The 19,939-nt window shown below is 52.2% G+C and overlaps 3 non-coding genes across 3 annotated transcripts; 1 reads left to right on the top strand and 2 right to left on the bottom strand.

Annotated features, from left to right (window-relative positions):
* Positions 1-90: 90 nt before the first annotated feature.
* On the bottom strand, positions 91-162 carry TRNAG-UCC (transfer RNA glycine (anticodon UCC)). The gene has a single exon. It is a non-coding gene; the product is annotated as a tRNA-Gly (tRNA).
* A 591-nt stretch (positions 163-753) lies between these two features.
* On the bottom strand, positions 754-825 carry TRNAD-GUC (transfer RNA aspartic acid (anticodon GUC)). The gene has a single exon. It is a non-coding gene; the product is annotated as a tRNA-Asp (tRNA).
* Positions 826-1,469: 644 nt separating this feature from the next.
* TRNAL-CAG (transfer RNA leucine (anticodon CAG)) lies at positions 1,470-1,552 on the top strand. Its single transcript has one exon. It is a non-coding gene; the product is annotated as a tRNA-Leu (tRNA).
* The last annotated feature ends 18,387 nt before the right edge of the window (positions 1,553-19,939 follow it).

The raw sequence follows: 19,939 nt of genomic DNA, 5'->3' as shown, positions 1-19,939 counted from the left end.
CGCCTCCTTCCCGGGCGCACAGGCACGCAGCCACAGGCCAAGCTGCCACACGAGCTCCGCGCCCGGGACCTCCGCAAAAGGTCGGCCCGCTGCGTTGGCCGGGAATCGAACCCGGGTCAACTGCTTGGAAGGCAGCTATGCTCACCACTATACCACCAACGCCGCACGGCGCGGGCAGCCCCGCCACGCCGGCCCGGGGCTCCCACCAGCGCGCCGCCGACGCCCGGGGCAGCCCGGCCCCGACGCCCGGTCCGTCCGCCCGCCCGCAGCTCCGCGCTGCCACGGCCCCGCCGAAGGCCGCCCGGCGCCCCACCGGTGCAAGGCGAGCGCGGCTGCCCCGTTCCGCCCGCCTGCCTCTGGGGGCGCTCTCGCTCCCTCGCCGCCCGGGGCCGCCAGAGCCCTTCCCCACCAGGTGCCCGGCGGGGACACGGCCGGCGCCGACAGGGTCCTCGCTCCTCCGCCTCCCACCGGGCGCCGGGCCCTGTGCGTCGCAGAAAGCCTCTTCCGACACCCACTTTGGGCCGGCAGCTCGTCGGGCGCCGTGGGGGGCCAGAGGAGGCCGCCCGCCTGCGGCGACCAAGCCGCGGGCGAGAAGAAAAGGCAGGAGGCCAAGGGGGCCCAGGAGGCCCAGGGGGCCAAGGGGCCGGGCAGGCCAGGCCCGAGATGGCGCACTGCCACTAGCTGGAGGGCGGAGGAAGGAGAAGGAGGGCCCACAGGCTGGGTCCGAGGCGGCGGCCCAAAAAGGACGGCTGCCTCCCCGTCGGGGAATCGAACCCCGGTCTCCCGCGTGACAGGCGGGGATACTCACCACTATACTAACGAGGACGACGGCGACGGTCGCCGGGACGCCAGACCCCACTGCGACCGCGGACGCCTAGCCCTGCCTTGATCCCCTCCCCCGACCGCAGGGGCCCGGTGCGTGCTCGCCCTCCACCCGCCACCCGCCACCCGCCACCCGCCACCCGCCACCCGTCACCCGCCACCCGCCACCCGCCCCCCGCCACCATTGGCGCGACCTACCCCGACACCCAACAAAGCACCCTGCGATCCCGCTGGGACCCGGAGCCGGACCCGGACCCCGACAGGTACCGGAGCGGCGTGGAACCTCCCCGTGCGCCCTGCCTGCTGTCTCCAACGCGGGGATCGCGCCGGGGCAGGAAGAGGCGCGGGCGAAACAGTCAGGCCGCTGCTCCTAGGACGCGGTGGGCGCAGCGCCCTGCGGGGTTCGGCGAGCCCAGGCGCGGGGGCTGGGGCGTGCGGCGGCGGCGGCCGGCCCGACGCGGACCGTTTGGGTCCGGGGTGGGGACGCGGGGGCGTCCACGTCAACGCCGGCCGGCTCCGTTCACCTGGCGCCCGCTCCGCCCGCGCGGTCCGTCGGTTGCGCACCGAACCCAGACAGGCGCCGGCCAACGGCGCAGGCGTTCGCGCCGGGTCCCAGCCATGCGAGCGGCGACGCGCCCCGGCGCGCCGTCAGGATGGCCGAGCGGTCTAAGGCGCTGCGTTCAGGTCGCAGTCTCCCCTGGAGGCGTGGGTTCGAATCCCACTCCTGACAAGCCGACCTTTTGGCCCGCCCGCCGGAGGGCAACGCCCATGGCAACCCTGGAGCACCTTTGGCCGGTTCCTGCCTTGAGCCCTTGCCCGCTCTCCAAACTCCAGCCCCCTTGAAGCAAGCCTCCAAAACGCCGCCGCTTCTCAGGCACGTCCGTTCTTCCTGCCCACCCGCCGCCTGTCGCAGAAACAGCCCAGGACCATGCGCCAGCGCCCGCGACCCTCTACCAATTGCCCTTCGGACGGACGCCCTCCCCGCCACCTCGCACGCCCTCTTCCCTGGCCCCACACACAGCGAGCGACCGCGACCACCTTCCACGCTCTTCCCTGCCTATCTCCTCCGCCCGCCCAAACAGACACAGCCCAGATTCTTGCCCTATTCCTCCTTTTCCCTCCTTCCTCCCACCGGCCTCCGCCCACCGCCCACCGCCCACCGCCCACCGCCTCGAATCGCCGCTGCGCTGCCCAGAGGCGTCCTGGCCTGCACAGCCCGCCCGGTTTCACCCTCCAACTTCTGACCGCTGAACGGCAGCGAGCGACTCGCTCGTGGAGCCGCACACACTTCTCCCACCAGAGGCACGCCATCCAACATCCTGTCCTTTCCTCCGACCCCTCGGACCCCGGCCGCGCATTCCATTCTCCAGACGCCCTAGCCACGTCGCCGATCCCACCTCGCTACTTGTGCTCCCTTCCCGCTAACACCTGCCTGCCGGCCCACCTGCAGCCCGGACGCCTGCCGGCCACAGGCAGCGGGAACCCTGCACACAGCCTGGCAGGCGAGTCCAAACCCGGAAAGACAGCCAACGAGGAATCACGAGCGGAAGCCCTAGATCCCCGTCACGCGCCCACAAACGCCAGGCCCCGCCGGGACCAGCTCCGCGCCACACCGCATCCCCACGGGGGAAGCCGCGGCCTGGGCCGTCCCAGCCACACCCAGCGCGCCTTCTCCAGGGTCAGCCAGCTGCGGCTCTGCCGAAGCGCTCCTCCGCTCCTTTCTCGCGCTCCAGCCTCCCTACCAGCCCAAGTGCGAGCCGGTGGGGTGGGTCACAGCGCAGGAGCGAGGCGCCCACGGACTTGGTCTGCGTTTCTGAGCCCGCACGCCACGGCTGCGAGACCCGTTCCCCATCGCCGCCCCCGCTCGCTGACACACGTATCCCCCACCCACCCGGAGCTGACACAAGTGTGAAGGCTAGCCCTGTTGAAGGAAAAAATCTAATACCAAAAAAAAAAAAAAAAAAAATACAAACAAAACTTTGGGTCTGTGCCGGGGATTCGCGCTCAGCAAGGCCTGCCACAGTTACCTGCCAACATGGGCATTTGGGCCCTGGCCTCGGCCTGTTCTTCGGAGATGTGACAACTTTCTAGCATCAGTCGTTCACTCTCGGCGCTTTGTCGCCCTCAGCGTCCAGGCTGGCTGCGGTTGAGGAACTCCTCAGCCCTCTGCTGCTCTGTGGGAGCCCCTCTCTGTGTTGGTCGAGGCGGGAGAGGGCTCTATGTGCTTGGCTGGAGGTGTGTAAGGAGACAGGCACCCGGGAACTGGGGCCGCTGGCGGCGCTCGCAGGCCAGCGCGATTTCCCGTGCGCCTGGGCTCGCTGGGCCCACACTCTGAGCAGCCAGCCGGCGCCACCGGACCCAGGCAGAGGGGCTTGGCACCCGGTCCAGCAGTTGCAGAGGGTGCGCAGTGTCAGCCAGCACTGTTCGCCCGCTGGCGCCGCGGTAGAATTGTTCTTGGGACTCAGCGCCTTTCCGTGGAGCAGGGCTCGGGACCTGCACTGCGTCATGCCTGAGCCTCCCCCACCTCCCCCTCCAACCCTCGCCCACTTCCTCCCCCATCCCCCCACCTCCCCCCTCCTCCACGTCCCTCCCGTCCCTCACCTTCCTCCCCACCTCCCCCGCAGCTCCCCCACCTTCCCCCTTCCGTCCCCGTGGGCTGTTAGGCGGCCTGAGCCTCCCCAATGGGCACCGCCCGCTGCTCTGTGGCACGTTATCCCATCCACTGCCCAAGTTCTGAGGGGTGCAGGCACACAGCATGGGGCTTTCTGGCAGCTCTGCCCGCGGCCCCTGAGCGGGATCCACTAGGCAAAGCCACCTGGGCTCCTGAGTCTAGTAGGGACTTGGAGAACTTTTATGTCTGGCTGGAGGATTTTATATGCCTCTGTGTCTAGCTTGGGATTCGTGGATGCACCAATCAGCAGTTTTTATCTAGCTAATCTGGTGGGCACTTGGAGAAGTTTTATGTCTAGCTGGAGGATTGTAAATGCACCAATCAGCACTTTGTGTCTAGCTCAAGGTTTGTAAATGCACCCATCAGCACTCTGTGTCTAGCTAAAGGATTGTAAATGCACCAATCAGCACTGTGTCTAGATCAAGGTTTGTAAACGCACCAATCAGCACCCTGTCAAAACGGACTAATCAGCTCTCTGTAAAATGGACCAATCAGCAGGATGTGGATACGGTCAGATAAGGGAATAAAAGTAGGCTGCCCAAGCCAGCAGTGGGCAGCCAGCAGCGGCAATCCACTTGGGTCCCTTTCCGCACTTGGAAGCTCTGTTTTTTTGCTCTTCACAATAAGTCTTGCTGCTGCTCACTCTTTGGGTCTGCTCTGCCTTTAAGAGCTGTAACACTGATCGCAAAGGTCTGCAGCTTCACTCCTAAAACCAGTGAGACCACGAACCCACCAGCAGGAAGAAACTCCGGACACATCTGAACATCTGAAGGAATAAACTCTGGACACTCCATCTGTAAGAACTGTAACACTCACTGCGAGGGTCGGCGGCTTCATTCTTGAAGTCAGCCAGACCAAGAACCCACCAATTCCAGACATATTTTGGCAACCCAGATGGGACTATCACCTATCGCCAAGTGGTGAGTACCATCGGACCCCTTTCACTTGATATTCTGTCCTATTTTTCCTTAGAATTTGGGGGCTAAACACCGGGCACCTGTCAGCCAGTTAAAAGCTACTAGTGTGGCCGCCGGACTAAAGACACGGTAGTCAGGCTTTCTGGGAAAGGGCTCTCTAACAACCCCCAACTCTTTGGAGTTGGGAGCGTTGGTTTGCCTGGAACCAGCTTCCGCTTTTCCTGTATTTCTGGGCTGAGCTGAGGGTCGACAGGGAGGAAAGCCATTCAGCTCCAGTGTCCCAACAACAAGTTGGTTGACCCTGTGGCCATGAGCGGAACTCTCAAAGGCATGTTGCCCAAGCGAGACTTGCCCATCTATCCTCTCTATCTTGACCCTTGTCCCCTGGGTCGTAATGCCTGCCAGACAAACTTCCTCTCACCTCTCTTCTCTGAGGGTAGTCCCACTTCTAGAAATCATTCCCTGTCTCTGGTGCTTTTCTAGTTTCTCCTATAAGAATGATTTCTAGTATAAACTCCAGGACTCTGTTACCTTCTTTAGGCACCTGGGCTCACCAATCAGAAAGACAGAATTTTTGCTCAAAGCCCCATTGTAGGGGGTACTACCTGGAATTTTAGAATCCCTCCTCAGACCAGCAGGCCTAACAAAAGCTATCCCTGAAGCTAGGATATGGGGAGCCTCAGAAATTGTGTCCTTCCTATTCATATAAGTGAGGACAAAAGTGTCACTCTTCCAACCCTTGAGATCCCTTCCCTCCCTCAGGGTATGGCCATCCACTTCATTTTTGGGGCATAGTATCTTTATAGGACACAGGTAAGGTCCCAATACTAACAGGAGGACAGGCAAGCCTGCAGGTTTTCGAGAATGCATCAGTAAGGGCCACTAAATCCGACCTTCGTCAGTCCTCCTTGTGGTCTGGGAAGAAAACTAGTGTTTCTGTTGCTGTGTCGGTGAGTGCAACTATTCCGATCAGCAGGGTCCAGGGACTGTTGTGGGTTCTTGGGAAGGGGAAGAAACAAAACAAACCAACACTGTGGGCGGTTTTGTCTTTCAGATGGGAAATACTCAGGCATCAACAGGCTCACCCTTGAAACGCATCCTAAGCTATTGGGACCAGTTTGACCCACAAACCCTGAAAAAGAGGCAGCTCATTTTTTTCTGCACTACGGCCTGGCCCCAATATTCTCTCTCCGATAAGGAAAAATGGCCACCTGAGGGAAGTACAAATTACAATACTATCCTGCAGCTTGACCTTTTCTGTAAGAGGGAAGGCAAATGGAGTGAAATACCTTATGTCCAAGCTTTCTTTTCATTGAAGAAGGATATGCAACTATGCAAAGCTTGCAATTTACATCCCACAGGAGGACCTCTCAGCTTACTCCCATATCCTAGCCTCCCTATAACTCCCCTTCCTGTTAATGGTAATCCTCCTCTGATCTCCTCTGCCCAGAAGGAAATAAACAAAGAAATCTCCAAAGGACCACAACCTGCCCTGGGCTATCGATTATGTCCCCTTCAAGCTGTGGGGGGAGGGGAATTTGGCCCAACCCGGGTACATGCCCCCTTCTCCCTCTCTGATTTAAAGCGGATCAAGGCAGACCTGGGGGAGTTTTCAGATGATCCTGATAGGTACATAGATGTCCTACAGGGTCTAGGGCAAAGTTTCGACTTCGCTTGGAGAGATGTCATGCTCCTGTTGATCAAACACTGGCCTTTAATGAAAAGAATGCAGCTTTAGCTGCAGCCTGAGAGTTTGGAGATACCTGGCATCTTAGTCAAGTAAATGATAGAATGGCAGCCAAAGAAAGGGACAAATTCCCTACCGGTCAGCAAGCCATCCCCAGTATGGATCCCCACTGGGACCTCAATTCAGATCATGAGGACTGGAGTCATAAACATCTGTTGACCTGTGTTCTAGAAGGACTAAGAAGAATTAGGAAAAAGCCCATGAATTATTCAATGATGTCCACCATAACTCAGGGAAAGGAAGAAAATCCTTCTGCCTTCCCTGAGCAGCTATGGGAGGCCTTAAGAAAATATACTCCCCTGTCACCTGAATCACTCAAGGGTCAATTGATTCTAAAAGATAAGTTTATTACTCAATCAGCTGCAGATATCAGGAGAAATCTCCAAATGCCAGCCATGGGCCCTGAATAAAATCTGGAGGCATTGTTAAACCTGGCAACCTCGGTGTTCTATAATAGGGACCAAGAGGAACAGGCCCAAAAGGAAAAGTGAGATCAGAGAAAAGCTGCAGCCTTAGACATGGGCCTCAGACAAACAAACCTTGGTGGTTCGGAGAGGACAGAAAATGGAGCAGGCCAATCACATGGTAGGGCTTTTTATCGGTGTGGTTTACAAGGACACTTTAACAAAGATTGTCCAATGAGAAACAAGCCACCCCCTCATCCATGTCCGCTATGCCGAGGCAATCACTGGAAGGTGCACTGCCCCAGAGGACAAAGGTTCTCTGGGTGAGAAGCCTCCAACCAGATGATCCAACAACAGGACTGAGGGTGCCCAGGGCAAGTGCCAGCTCATGTCATCACCCTCACTGAGCCCCTGTTACGTTTAATCATTGAGGGCCAGGAAATTGACTTCCTCCTGGACACTGGAGCCGCCTTCTCAATATTAATCTCCTGTCCTGGACAACTGTCCTGAAGGTCCGTTACCATCCGAGGAATCCTGGGACAGCCTGTAAGCAGGTATTTCTCCCACTTCCTCAGTTGTAATTGGGAGACTTTGCTCTTTTCGCATGCCTTTCTTGTTATGCCTGAAAGTCGAACACCCTTATTAGGGAGGGATATATTAGCCAAAGCTGGAGCTATTATCTACATGAATATGGGGAACAAGTTACCCATTTGTTGTCCCCTACTTGAGGAGGGAATCAGCCCTGAAGTCTGGGCATTGGAAGGACAATTTGGAATGGCAAAAAATGCCCGCCAAGTCCAAGTCAGGCTAAAAGACCCCACCACTTTTCCTTATCAAAGGCAATATCCCTTAAGGCCTGAAGCTCATAAAGGATTACAGGATATTGTTAAACATTTAAAAGCTCAAGGCTTAGTAAGGAAATGCAGCAGTCCCTGCAACACCTCAATTCTAGGAGTACAAAAACCGAACGGTCAGTGGAGACTAGTGCAAGATCTTAGACTCATCAGTAAGGCAGTAATTCCTCTATATCCTGTTGTACCCAACCCCTATACCCTGCTCTCTCAAATACCAGAGGAAGCAGAATGGTTCACTGTTCTGGACCTCAAGGATGCCTTCTTCTGCATTCCCCTGCAATATGACTCCCAGTTTCTCTTTGCCTTTGAGGATCCCACTGACCACACATCCCAACTTACATGGATGGTCTTGCCCCAAGGGTTTAAGGATAGCCCTCACCTGTTTGGTCAGGCACTGGCCCAAGATCTAAGCCACTTCTCAAGTCCAGGCACTCTGGTCCTTCAGTATGTGGATGATTTACTTTTGGCTACCAGTTCGGAAGCCTCATGCCAGCAGGCTACTCTAGATCTCTTGAACTTTCTATCTAATCAAGGGTACAAGGTGTCTAGGCCGAAGGCCCAGCTTTGCCTACAGCAGCTCAAATATCTAGGCCTAATCTTAGCCAGAGGGACCAGGGCCCTCAGCAAGGAATGAATACAGCCTATACTGGCTTATCCTCACCCTAAGACATTAAAACAGTTTCAGGGGTTCTTTGGAATCACTGGCTTTTGCCGACTATAGATCCCTGGATATAGTGAGATAGCCAGGCCCCTCTATACTCTAATCAAGAAAACCCATAGGGCAAATACTCATCTAGCAGAATGGGAACCAGAGGCAGAAACAGACTTCAAAACCTTAAAGTAGGCCCTAGTACAAGCTCCAGCTTTAAGCCTTCCGACAGGACAAAACTTCTCTTTATACGTCACAGAGAGAGCAAGGCTAGCTCTTGGAGTCCTTACTCAGACTCGTGGGACAGCCCCACAACCAGTGGCATACCTAAATAAGGAAATTGATGTAGTAGCAAAAGGCTGGCCTCACTGTTTAAGGGTAGTTGCAGCAGTGGCCATCTTAGTGTCAGAGGCTATCAGGATAATACAAGGAAAGGATCTCACTGTCTGGACTACTCATGATGTAAACGGTATACTAGGTGCCAAAGGAAGTTTATGGCTATCAGACAACGGCCTACTTAGATGCCAGGTGCTACTCCTTGAGGGACCAGTGCTTCAAATACACACATGCATGGCCCTCAACCCTGCCACTTATCTCCCAGAGGATGGGAACCAATTGAGCATGACTGCCAACAAATTATAGTCCAGAATTATGCCACCCAAGATGATCTCTTAGAGGTCCCCTTAGATAATCCTGACCTTAACTTATATACTGATGGAAGTTCATTTGTGGAAAATGGGATATGAAGGCAGGTTATGCCATAGTTGGTGATGTAACCATACTTGAAAGGAAGCCTCTTCCCCCAGGGACCAGTGCCCAGTTAGCAGAACTAGTGGCACTTATCCGAGCCTTAGAACTGGGAAAGGGAAAAATAATAAATGTGTATACAGATAGCAAGTATGCTTATCTAATCCTATATGTCCATGCTGCAATATGGAAAGAAAGGGAGTTCCTAACCTCTGGGGGAACCCCCATTAAATAGCACAAGGAAATTATGGAGTTATTGCACGTAGTGCAAAAACCCAAGGAGGTGGCAGTCTTACACTGCTGAAGCCATCAAAATGGGGAAGAAGAGGAGAGAACAGCAGCATAAGCAGCTGGCAGAGGCAGGGAAAGACCAGCAGGAAGGAAAAAGAGAAAGAGACAGAAAGTCAGAGAGACAGAGAGAGAGAGAGAGGAAGGGACAGAGACACAGAGGGAGTCAGAGAGAGAGAGAGAGACAGAGACAAAGAAGTCAGAGAGAAAGAAAGAGAGATGGAAGCAGTAAAGAAAAAAACAGTGTACCCTATTCCTGAAAAAGCCAGGGTAAATTTCTGTCTACCCAGCCAAGGCATATTCTTCTTATGTGGAACTTCAACTGATATCTGCCTCTCAGACAGTTTACAAGAAATAACAAAATCTATCCTTACTCTACAATCCCAAATACTCTTTGGCAGCAGTGACTCTCCAAAACTGCCGAGGCCTAGACCTCCTCACTGCTGAGAAAGGAGGACTCTGCATCTTCTTAGGGGAAGAGTGTTATTTTTGCACTAACCAGTCAGGGATAGTACGAGATGCTGCCTGGCATTTACCGCCAAAGTCTTCTGAAATCAGACAACGCATTTCAAACTCTTATATCAACCTCTGGAGTTGGGCAATATGGCTTCTCCTCTTTCTAGGTCCCCTGGCAGCCATCTTGCTGTTACTCGCCTTTGGGCCCTGTACCTTTAACCTTCTTGTCAAATTTGTTTCCTCTAGAATCGAGGCCATCAAGCTACAGATGGTCTTACAAATGGAACCCCAAATGAGTTCAACTAACAACTTCTACCGAGCACCCCTAGACTGCTGCCACTTTCACTGGCCTAGAGAGCTCCCCTCTGGAGGACACTATAACTGCAGGGCCCCTTCATCACCTCTATCCAGCAGGAAGTAGCTAAAGCAGTCATCAGCCAAATTCCCAAAAGCAGTTAGGGTGTCCTGTTTAGAGGGGGGATTGAGAGATGACAACATGCTAGCAGCCCTTGCTTGCTCTTGGCCTCTTCTTGGCCTCAGTGTCCACTCTGGCTGTGCTTGAGGAATCCTTCAGCCCACTGCTGCACTGTGGGAGCCCCTCTCTGGGCTGGCTGAGGCCAGAGTGGGCTCCCTCTCTTTGCGGGGAAGTTTGGAGGGAGAGGCACAGGCAGGAACTGGGGCTGCGTGTGGTGCTCGTGGGCCAGTTCGGGTTCCGGGTGGGTGCAGGCTCAGCCCCAGGCAGTGAGGGGCTTAGCAGCTGGGCCAGCAGTGGCAGAGGGTGCATCGGGTCCCCCAGCACTGCTGGCCTACCTGCAGCACGCTCGAATCCTCGTCCAGCCTCAGCCACCTCCTCACACCATGCCTGAGCCCCCCCGCCATGGTGGGCTCCCACTTGGCCTGAGCCTCCCGGATGGGTGCTGCCCCCTGCTCCGTGGCACCCAGTCCCATCGACTGCCCAAGGGCTGAAGGGTATGGGCACATGTGCGGGACTAGCTGGCAGCTCCGCCCATGGCCCTGGTGCAGGATCCACTAGGTGAAGCCAGCTGGGCTCCTGAGTCTAGTGGGGACTTGGAGAACTTTTATGTCTAGCTGGAGGATTGTATATGCACCAATCAGCACTCTGTGTCTAGCTTGGGGTTGGTGGATGCACCAATCAGCAGTCTGTATCTAGCTAATCTGGTGGGGACTTGGAGAAGTTTTATGTTTAGCTGGAGGATTGTAAATGCACCAGTCAGCACTTTGTGTCTAGCTCATGGTTTGTAAATGCACCAATCAGCACTCTGTGTCTAGCTAAAGGATTGTAAATGCAGGAATCAGCACCCTGTCAAAACAGACCAATCAGCTCTCTGTAAAATGAACCAATCAGCTCTCTGTAAAATGGACCAATCAGCTCTCTGTAAAATGGACTGATCAGCAGGATGCGGGTGGGGTCAGATAAGGGAATAAAAGCAGGCTGCCCAAGCCAGCAGCAGGCAGCCAGCAGGGGCAACCCGCTCAGGTCCCCTTGCATACTGTGGAAGTTTTGTTCTTTGACTCTTCACAATAAATCTTGCTGCTGCTCACTCTTTGGGTCTATGCCGCCACCTTTAAGAGCTGTAACACTCACCACAAAGGTCTGCAGCTTCACTCCTGAAGCCAGCAAGACCACGAACCCACCAGAAGGAACGAACAACTCCAGACGTGCCGCCTTTAAGAGCTGTAACACTCACCGGAAAGGTCTGCAGCTTCACTCCTGAAGTCAGTGAGACCACGAACCCACCAGAAGGAAGAAACTCCAGACACATCTGAACATCTGAAGGAACAAACTCTGGACACATCATCTTTAAGAACTGTAACACTCACTGTGAGGGTCCGCGGCTTCATTCTTGAAGTCAGCCAGACCAAGAACCCACCAATTCTGGACACACTTCCCCTGGCGACCCAGGTTGTCACTCTCTCGGCCCTGGGTAGCTGAGAAAGCACAAGATGGGACGAGTCAGCCTCTCTGCCTCTGCTCTCCCTCTGTGCTGTGCTCCAGGTCCCTCGACATGACGGGAGCCTCCCCTTCTGCTCGCCCCATTGGGCCAGTCTCTCATGGATGCTCCAATGGGACAGAGGCCCATGGCAGGTGATGACCAGTGAATGGCAGCTGGTGGAGAGCTCTGCTGTGCCAGTTTCCATTGGCATTTGCCATCGGTGCTTGGGTGGTTCAGTGGTAGAATTCTTGCCTGCCACGCAGGAGGCCCAGGTTTGATTCCTGGCCCATGCAGCACACCCTCCCGTTTTGGTGCTGCAGCAGCACCAAGGCATAGCTGCGCTCGCCTCTGCCGCCTCCTTACACTCAGGGCGCGCAAGCGTGTCCTGCACTGGCTGCGCTCCCATTCACAACGCCCCTCTGCCCTTTCTTCCATGCCTCTCTTGACTGACTTATGGATGAGGCTATCCCCCGCCCCCCCCACCTTGATAACAACAATCCCTCCAAACACAAGAGCACACCAGACACCAGCCCTTGGCAGCCTCCTGCTCCTGTTTCTCTTCATTGCCCTGCCACTGCCTCTGCCTGACGCATTTCACTTCAAGGAATACCGCCAAGCACCACGGGCTTGTAGCCACTCGTCCCACCTCTTCCCTTCACATTTCACCACCCGGACCTCTTTCTCTCTCTCTCTCTCTCCCCCTCGCTGGCTCCTCACATCCAGAAAATGATGCCATGATTGCCCTTCCAGTAGGAAGGAAGTCGCGACTCCGGGGAGTAACTCATCACTTTCCCCTAGTTGGTCACACAGTCGTTAACGCGACCACACGAGTGTACGCGTGGCATGTGCACCGTCTATATTCACCGTGTTCCGGCTACTCCGCACTCTCTCCCCTCATTCTGCCGGCACCACCACCACCATGTCGCATCTCCCAACCTAACCCCAATCCACCACTTTAGTCGAGGATGCTGCCTTGTTTCTCTCCCTTGGACTTCTTTTCATCTCAGCCCCAGACACATGCCTGAGACGTGAATGTGCGTCCTGAAGACGGCTTACTTATGTCTCGGGTCCAGTTGCATTCCCTACCCCTTTGGGACGTGGGACGTGGCCTCCAGTCACTCTGTCATGATGTCTCTCCCACCCTGGGCTGCTTGCCACCTCACCCCAGCCTCACTCCATACTCTGACCGCCCAGCCCAAGCAGCATCCCAGTCTCGCTGGCAGGGGTCCCCTTTGTCCACACAGACTTCATTCCTTCCCAGACCAACCCACTAAAAAAGTACTGTTCCATCCAGCCTGCAGGCTCAGCCCTCCCTCCCCTGCCTTTGTCTCACCCCATCTGCCCTTTCACTCACACACAGACACACAGACACATACACACACACAAACACACATTCTCTCTCTCTCTGTCTCTCTCTTTTTCTCTCTCACTCTCAGTGTCTCTCTCTCAGGCAACTCTCCCTCTCACAGTCAATGACCCTGTCTCACATGACTCACATCCCCCAGTCCTGGCCTGCTTCAGGTTGTGTCACCAACTGGCATCCCTCATACTGCACAGGTAGCCCGCACAGGCAGCCTGCGCAGGCAGTTTGGAACATGCCCCAATGCCCTAGGCATGTGACCAACCTCCTTCTGGCTGGACAGCCTTGCTCCCAGATCTTGCTAGTCAGCCTGTGCACCCTCTGGATACCCTGGACTCTTTCTCCCACCTCCTGGCATGTGGCATGCTTCTGTCCTTTCTTTGGTTTCAGCCCCTTGCCCCGGTGTGGGGTGGACTCCAGCCACGGGAATGGACACCTTCGTCCATCACTGTCACCCATTGACATCCACCTACATCACACTGGCAAGCAAGCCAGCCTCCCGTGGGGATGGCAAACATCTCTATCCCTGATCGGGTCTGGTCTCTGCGGGTGATCTGACTGGGCCAAGATCCCATGAATGACACGGGACAAGTTTGGGCAGTTGGTTGGGCGTCTACTTTGACCCTAAAGAGTGTTTTGGCAGTAAGTCAACTGAGCTCTGCTTTTTAGTGAGGGAATCAGCCCCACAACAAGATCAACGCAAGGATAAATAGAGGGTTGGAGAGCTAGGCTGATCTGTTCCAAGGAGGGGATGGGAAGAAATTCCACAGCAAATATAGATGTTGCAGATAGGTGCTATCTCCTTATGTTCCTTGCCATTTGGAGAGAAGATAGAGTAGGTGAAGAAATGGGAAATAAATGTCACCTAGATATCTATCTTGAACCCTGACTTTCCACACGTGCTTTGGTTTGCTTGGCTGTTGGGTTTTCCCCAGGAGCTCCTGTATCTCCGTGCTTCAACGTCTGTTGCCAGGTTGGTCTAACTCTTGGGACTTCTCAAGATTGATTTTCACATCCAGAATAGGTGAGAAACTTAAACTTGTCAACTGTAAGTGGGAGCTTGCATACATGCAGGAACTCCGCCTTGCACAAATATAGACACAGACACACGTGCAAACAGGCAACTGCTGGCACCTGTGCACACCACCTAATCTTATTAGAATGTGTACAATAAACACATAGGAATAGCCAACTAATGGGTATATGAAGAAAATGCTCAGTAGGTCCAATCGTCAGGGAATGTAAATCAAAACCACGGTGAGGTGTCATTTTATCCCAGCTAGGATGGCTATCATTAACCAGAAGGGAGACTAACCGATTTTGGAGAGGAGGTCAATAAAAGGGAATGCTTAGAAACCTATCTCAGGAAGAAAAATAAGTACAGCCATTAGTGTTAAGAAAGTGTGTTTATTTCCAAGTGGCAGCATGTGCATTAAGAGCTAAGAAAGCATACGTGGAGTCACTTTAAATGTTAGCTACCTTTCCCTTGTTTAATTCTAGTGCTCTTGTAACAAATATCAGTTTAGCTAGTTGTGTGCTTGTGCCTGGAGAGAGAAAGACACACGTTCAATAATATCATTTAGAGTGCCTACTGAATATCCTGCCTGATGGAGTTCTTGCTCCACAAAGGAACTTCCATCCTTGAAAAGAGTACAATCTGTATCTTCTAGAGGGGTTTCCCTGAGATCCTCCCTGGCTGCAGAGGTCTGTACCACAACTTGTTCACAGTTATCTTTAGGTTTCCCAGTTTCCTAGGGATGGACAGCGGCTGGGTTTAGGTGACAGCAAGTTTTTAACTGGATTATAGGCCCTTCTTACAGCAGAGCCTGATATTTAAAGAGCCGTGGGTCCATTAGCCAAAGGTTTCCCCTAGAGGACAGCAATCCTACTATGTTATGTGGAGTTATAAAGAGTTCTGCCATTTCCCAGGGATAATTTGGTAGCCTCTGGTACCAGTAGGACCACTGCTGCTACTGCTCGGAGGCATGATGGCTATCCTTTAGCTACCAAATCAAGTTTCTTACTCAGGTAGCCCACTGGTTGTTGAGATGATCTTTAGGCTTGAGTTAAAATTCCCAGGGCAATTCTCTTCCTTTCTAATATATAAAGATTGAAGGCCCTCCCTATGGGAAGGCTGAGGGCTAGTGCCTTAAGTAAGGCTTGTTTTTGCTGGTTAAAGGCCTTTTGAACTTCAGGTTCCAAGGTCAGGAAATGAGTTTTAGCCACCTGAGTTTCTTTTATGAGATGTTATCAGGGGTGAGCTATCTCACCATACCCAGGTATCCGTAGTCTGCAAAATCCTGTCATGTACCAAAATCCTCTTAGTTGCTTGAGGGTCTTAGGAAGGGGGAAGGAAGAAATGGGTTCAATCCTTTCTACCCCTAATGCTCTGGTCCCTTCAGAAAAAAGTAAACCCAGGTACTTCACTGAGGTTTGGCAAAGCTGCACTTTGGATTTTGAAACCTCATATCCTTTGTCAGCTAGGAAATTAAGAAGAGCTTCTGTGTCTTCCTGAGAAGCTTCCTCAGTTGGGGCACAGAGTGGGATGTCATCTACATATTGCAAGATCCTGACCTGAGGATGAGAAAACTCGGAGAGTTCCTTTGATAGTGCCTTTCCAAACAAGTGAGGACTATATTGAAATTCCTGAGGCAGCACCATCCATGTTAACTAGGTTGTTTGGCCAGAACTTAGAAGACAAACAGGTATTGAGAGTTAGGATATAATGGTATACAGAAAAAGGCATCCTTTAGATCTAGGACTGTGAACCATTTATTTCCCTCAGGTATTTGAGTTAGCAAGGCATAGGAATTAGAGACCACTGGATGAATTGGGACTATGGCCTCATTAATGAGGCAGAGGTCCTGAACTAGTCTCCATTCCCCATTGGGTTTTTGTACTCCTAATATTGGGGTGTTGCAGGTGCTTTTACAGGGTTTGAGGAGGTCCTGCATTTTCAGGTTATTAATAATGGCTTATAGCCCTTTCCTAGCTTCTGACTTTAGAAGATATTGTCTCTTGTTAGGAAAATAAGTGGGATCCTTAAGGTTGATCTGGACCAGCCTAGTGGTTAAAGCTCGACCTTATTCTTCCTTCAGTTGCCCATATTTCTGTATTAATATTAGCTTCCACCAGGGGAAGACAAAGAGTTTCTTCTGGGGCTGTAAGGATGCTGGTGGCCATGTGAACTAAATTGTCTCAACCTAGTAAAGGAGTGGGACTTTCAGGCACAATTAGGAAGACATGTGTAAATAATAGGTCCCCTTAACTGCAAGTAATGGGCTGGGAAAAATATTAGGTTAGAATCTTTCCTGAGATGCCCATCATTGTCATGCTATGGGAAGATGGGAGGCCTGGATTGGAAAGAAGAGGAGAGAGAGACTGGATCCAGTGTCCAGAGGGAGGTCCACCCTCCTTCCTTCAGTTTCCAGAATCACCTGGGGGTTCTGAGCAGAAATGGAAGTTTGAGCCTCTGGAGCCAGGGGTTTCGGCTCTGAGACCCATCAGTCCTGTTGGACCATCTGTGAGATCGGTTCTGAACCCAGTGACCTCCATCTCTGGGGACAGTCTAATCTCCAGTGGTCCCTGATACCAGCTGGACAGGGTTGAGGTGGCTTCTTCTTGCTGCCTGGACAATCTTTCTTAAAGTGCCCTGACTTGTCACACTGGTAGCCACTGGTGGATGCACCTTGGGGATCCTGGACTTTGCAAGCTTGCAAGGCAGCTACTAGAAACTCTGTCTTTCTCTAGTATTTTCTCTCTTTCTCCTGGGCCTTTTCCTGGTTCCTATTATAAAAGACCGAGGTGGCCACTCTCAGGAGGTTTTCCAAGGTCTTATCTGGTCCCATAGCCTGCTTCTGCAGTTTTCTTCCAATATCGGGAGCTGCCTGTGTAATAAACTTGTTCTTTAGGATGAGGTATCCCTCGACTGAATAAGGGGATAAGGAGGTGTGTTTTATTAGTGCATCTTTCAGCTTTTCCATAGAGGCTGAGGGATTCTCATCTGGCTTTTTGTCTATTCATGAACAGTTTAGAGTAATTAAGAGGTTTGTCCCTAGTTCTTTGTAGGCCCTCCAATATGCACATTAAAAAGTGTTTCCTTTTCCATTCATCTTTGGAGTCACTGGAGTTCCATTCAGGGTTGTCAAGAGGTACCACCTCTCTTCCTATTGGAAATGATGATTCCCCTATTTCTTTGCCTTCTATATTTTCTCTTTTCCTTTTTGGCCTACTATAGGAGACATATTCCTCATCTCCATACTTCTCTGCTGTCTATAGAGCTGACTGTTTTTCAGCTGTGGTTAGGGTTTGGCTTAAGAGCAGCATAACATCCCTTCATGTGAGGTCAAACACCTGAGTTAAATTTTGGAAAGCTTACCTACCAGGGTCATCAGAAAATCAGCCTAAGTCTCCCTTCATTTGCCTAAGGTCCTGCAATGAGAAGAGAACTTGAACCCTAAGATGGCATCACCTTCACTGGGCATTTCCTGTAGGGGTAAGAGCAAAGTTGGGAGAGTGGGGAGTTGTGAAGATGGTAGAACTGGAGGAGCTGATGACAATGTTGGAGGGGGCTCTGAATAAGGGGGACAAAAAGGGCCAGGACACTCAATCACTGCCTCAGATGGTTCCCCCAGGAGTTGCTTCTCTAATTTTGGGGAATCATTCCCTTTGGGCCTGCCTGATATGACTACTAAAATAACTGGGTCGATTGTGCAGTGCTTGAAAAAGTCTAATAAGAAGGCCCTGCCCTTGTGCAAAAGCAGAGTTGAAACTCAGGGTCAAAGGAGTCTCAGTGCTTTAGAATACACTCAGAAGGAGTCCTTTGTTCCCTCCTTCCTTTGGAGTGGCCCAAGGTAGAGAGGAAGACAGTGGGGGCATGCTCCCAACTGTTTTCCCTCCTTGGTTCCCTGGGCCCTGGCATCCACTAATGGTGCCACACATGGATGCAGGCGTGACCTGCAGCCATGGATCCAGAGGAGCCAAATGATGGAGTTAGTCATGCTCACCCATGCGACTCTAGTCTGCTTGTGATTTCCCTTTGACTTCTTAGACTTGTGTGATCTGTATGGCTCCCCGATAGATGGACCGCAGGAAAGACTATGTAACAGTTGTATTTGGCAAGACCCATTAATGGAGGGAATGTACTCAGTTGAGTTCTATAATCTGCTATTGTGGCCTAAGAATAAAGTATTTATTCTTAGGCAGTGGTTGTGGTTAACTTCTGGACATAAAATCTCCTTGTTATTTAAGTACCATTTTAGTTGGAGGAAAATAGGTGTCTTAAAAGATTTTAGGGACCGAATGGAGGTTTTTCTACTGATGTAACAGTATTGGGGCTAAAATTTGGTTTTGGAGGACATTTTTCTCTCATTGTTGAGTTTTCCTATTCATAGATGGGACATACAGCCTGGTCTCTAGTAGAGGGGAGCAAAAAGGGAGGAGAATTAGAGTGTTTCAGCAAAGGGCTTTGCCAAGATGGCTCATGGAGAGGATTTCTATTCCACTAGGTGGCGCTGTTTACATACCATGTGCTCTCCAAACCAAGGGTAGAGAGAGAGATGTTCACTGGGGGCAAGGGTGGGGTGGTGGTGTGAAACCTTTTGTTCCTAGAAAAATCACAAAAATGGCATTCCCTTTAGCTATATTCCTGGTTACTATGGCATTTGTTGATCTTGACTAACAGGATTATTTTCCTGAGCTGTATGAATTCCCACAGCATTGCATACAGAGACTGGATAAGAGACACGGTGATTACGGACAGGAAAGCAGGAAAATTGCCATAGGAAAAGCTGGAGATCCTGTTGCTGACACACAACAGTGTGGCAGTTGGAGGCGTGGGTTACTCCAGAAGCCTTCAGGTAATACCGGGGTGTGGCCCTTGCCTGGAACCATCAGTTGCCTCTGGACCTTTTCCAGCCCCACATGACAGCTAGGATCTCCATGAAAGGAAACTGGTTTAAACAGAGCCAACTTTCCCAGTACTCTGAGGCCACTGGGGTGTTTGCTAAGTTCCCCCCACCAAGTCTGTCATCTGAGTCTTGAGATCCGTGGCCACCTTAAAGGTTTTAAACTGGCCATCAGACACTCGGTTTTTAGTTTGATTTTAAAATTGAGGGCAGAAGGCCCTGAAATGAAAGTAAATATTTGGAGTCTGCTCCTTTCCTCACCCTTCTGATGAATCTACTTTGGATCCTAGATGGGCCCCCACAATGAAATGGCCTCATTGTCTGAGGTGATACCCAAGGTCCGTTGTCTCACAGTCAAGGAAATCAAGGACGTGAACACACAGAGAATGAGGTTAAGAGCAGAAGTTTAATGGGTGAAAGAAAAAGAATACCTGTCTGCTGGAGAGAGGGGTCCAGAGAAATGGGTTTCCAGGTCTGCAGTGAAATGCAAGGGGGTTTTATAGATGCCTGGTGAGGAGGCAGTGTTTGATTTACATGGGGCATTAAAGATTGGTTGGACTAGGTCTACCATTTGCATAGCATGCAAAAAACTGGTTAGGACTAGGTGTGTCATTGCCTAGGATGCAAATTTCTGGCCTCTCCCACCCTAATCTTTTATTATGCAAGTGGATCTTCTTCCTGAGCTGGGCCCTGTTGCCTGTTCCTTTACTGTACTTGTGGTAACAAAAAAAAAAAAAAAGGAAGATGGAGCCTGAATGTTGGATATGCCTGGCCCCTGGGTAACCCTTTTCTATTGGCACAGCTGCTGGCACTCCCCTGTGCAAGCTTCCAGCTTGCTTATGTATGTTTGCAGCTCAATGTTTTAGGCTGCTCTTTGTTAGGAAAAAATAATTTCTTGGGCTGCTTTTTCTTAAAAGGAAAGCTCTGCTGAGGACTCTTTTACCCTCACTATCTGCCTAAATAATTTCTTTCTACCTCCTGTATCATCGTGGCCACCAGTGGACCCACCACAACCACCACCATCATGACCACTACCATCAGCACCACACACTGTCACTTGCATCTGGCCACTGAATGGGCCAGGTCTCTCCAGCAGCACTGCTTCCACAAAGCCAAGCCTGGTGGCTGACAGGTGGCTTCTCTCTCAGCTGGGAGAGATCTGT

Source organism: Pongo abelii, chromosome 1, assembly GCF_028885655.2.
Source record: "Pongo abelii isolate AG06213 chromosome 1, NHGRI_mPonAbe1-v2.0_pri, whole genome shotgun sequence".
Classification (NCBI taxonomy): Eukaryota; Metazoa; Chordata; class Mammalia; order Primates; family Hominidae; genus Pongo; species Pongo abelii.
Note: the sequence above shows the minus strand (reverse complement) of the source record. Positions and strands in the feature narration are given on the sequence as shown.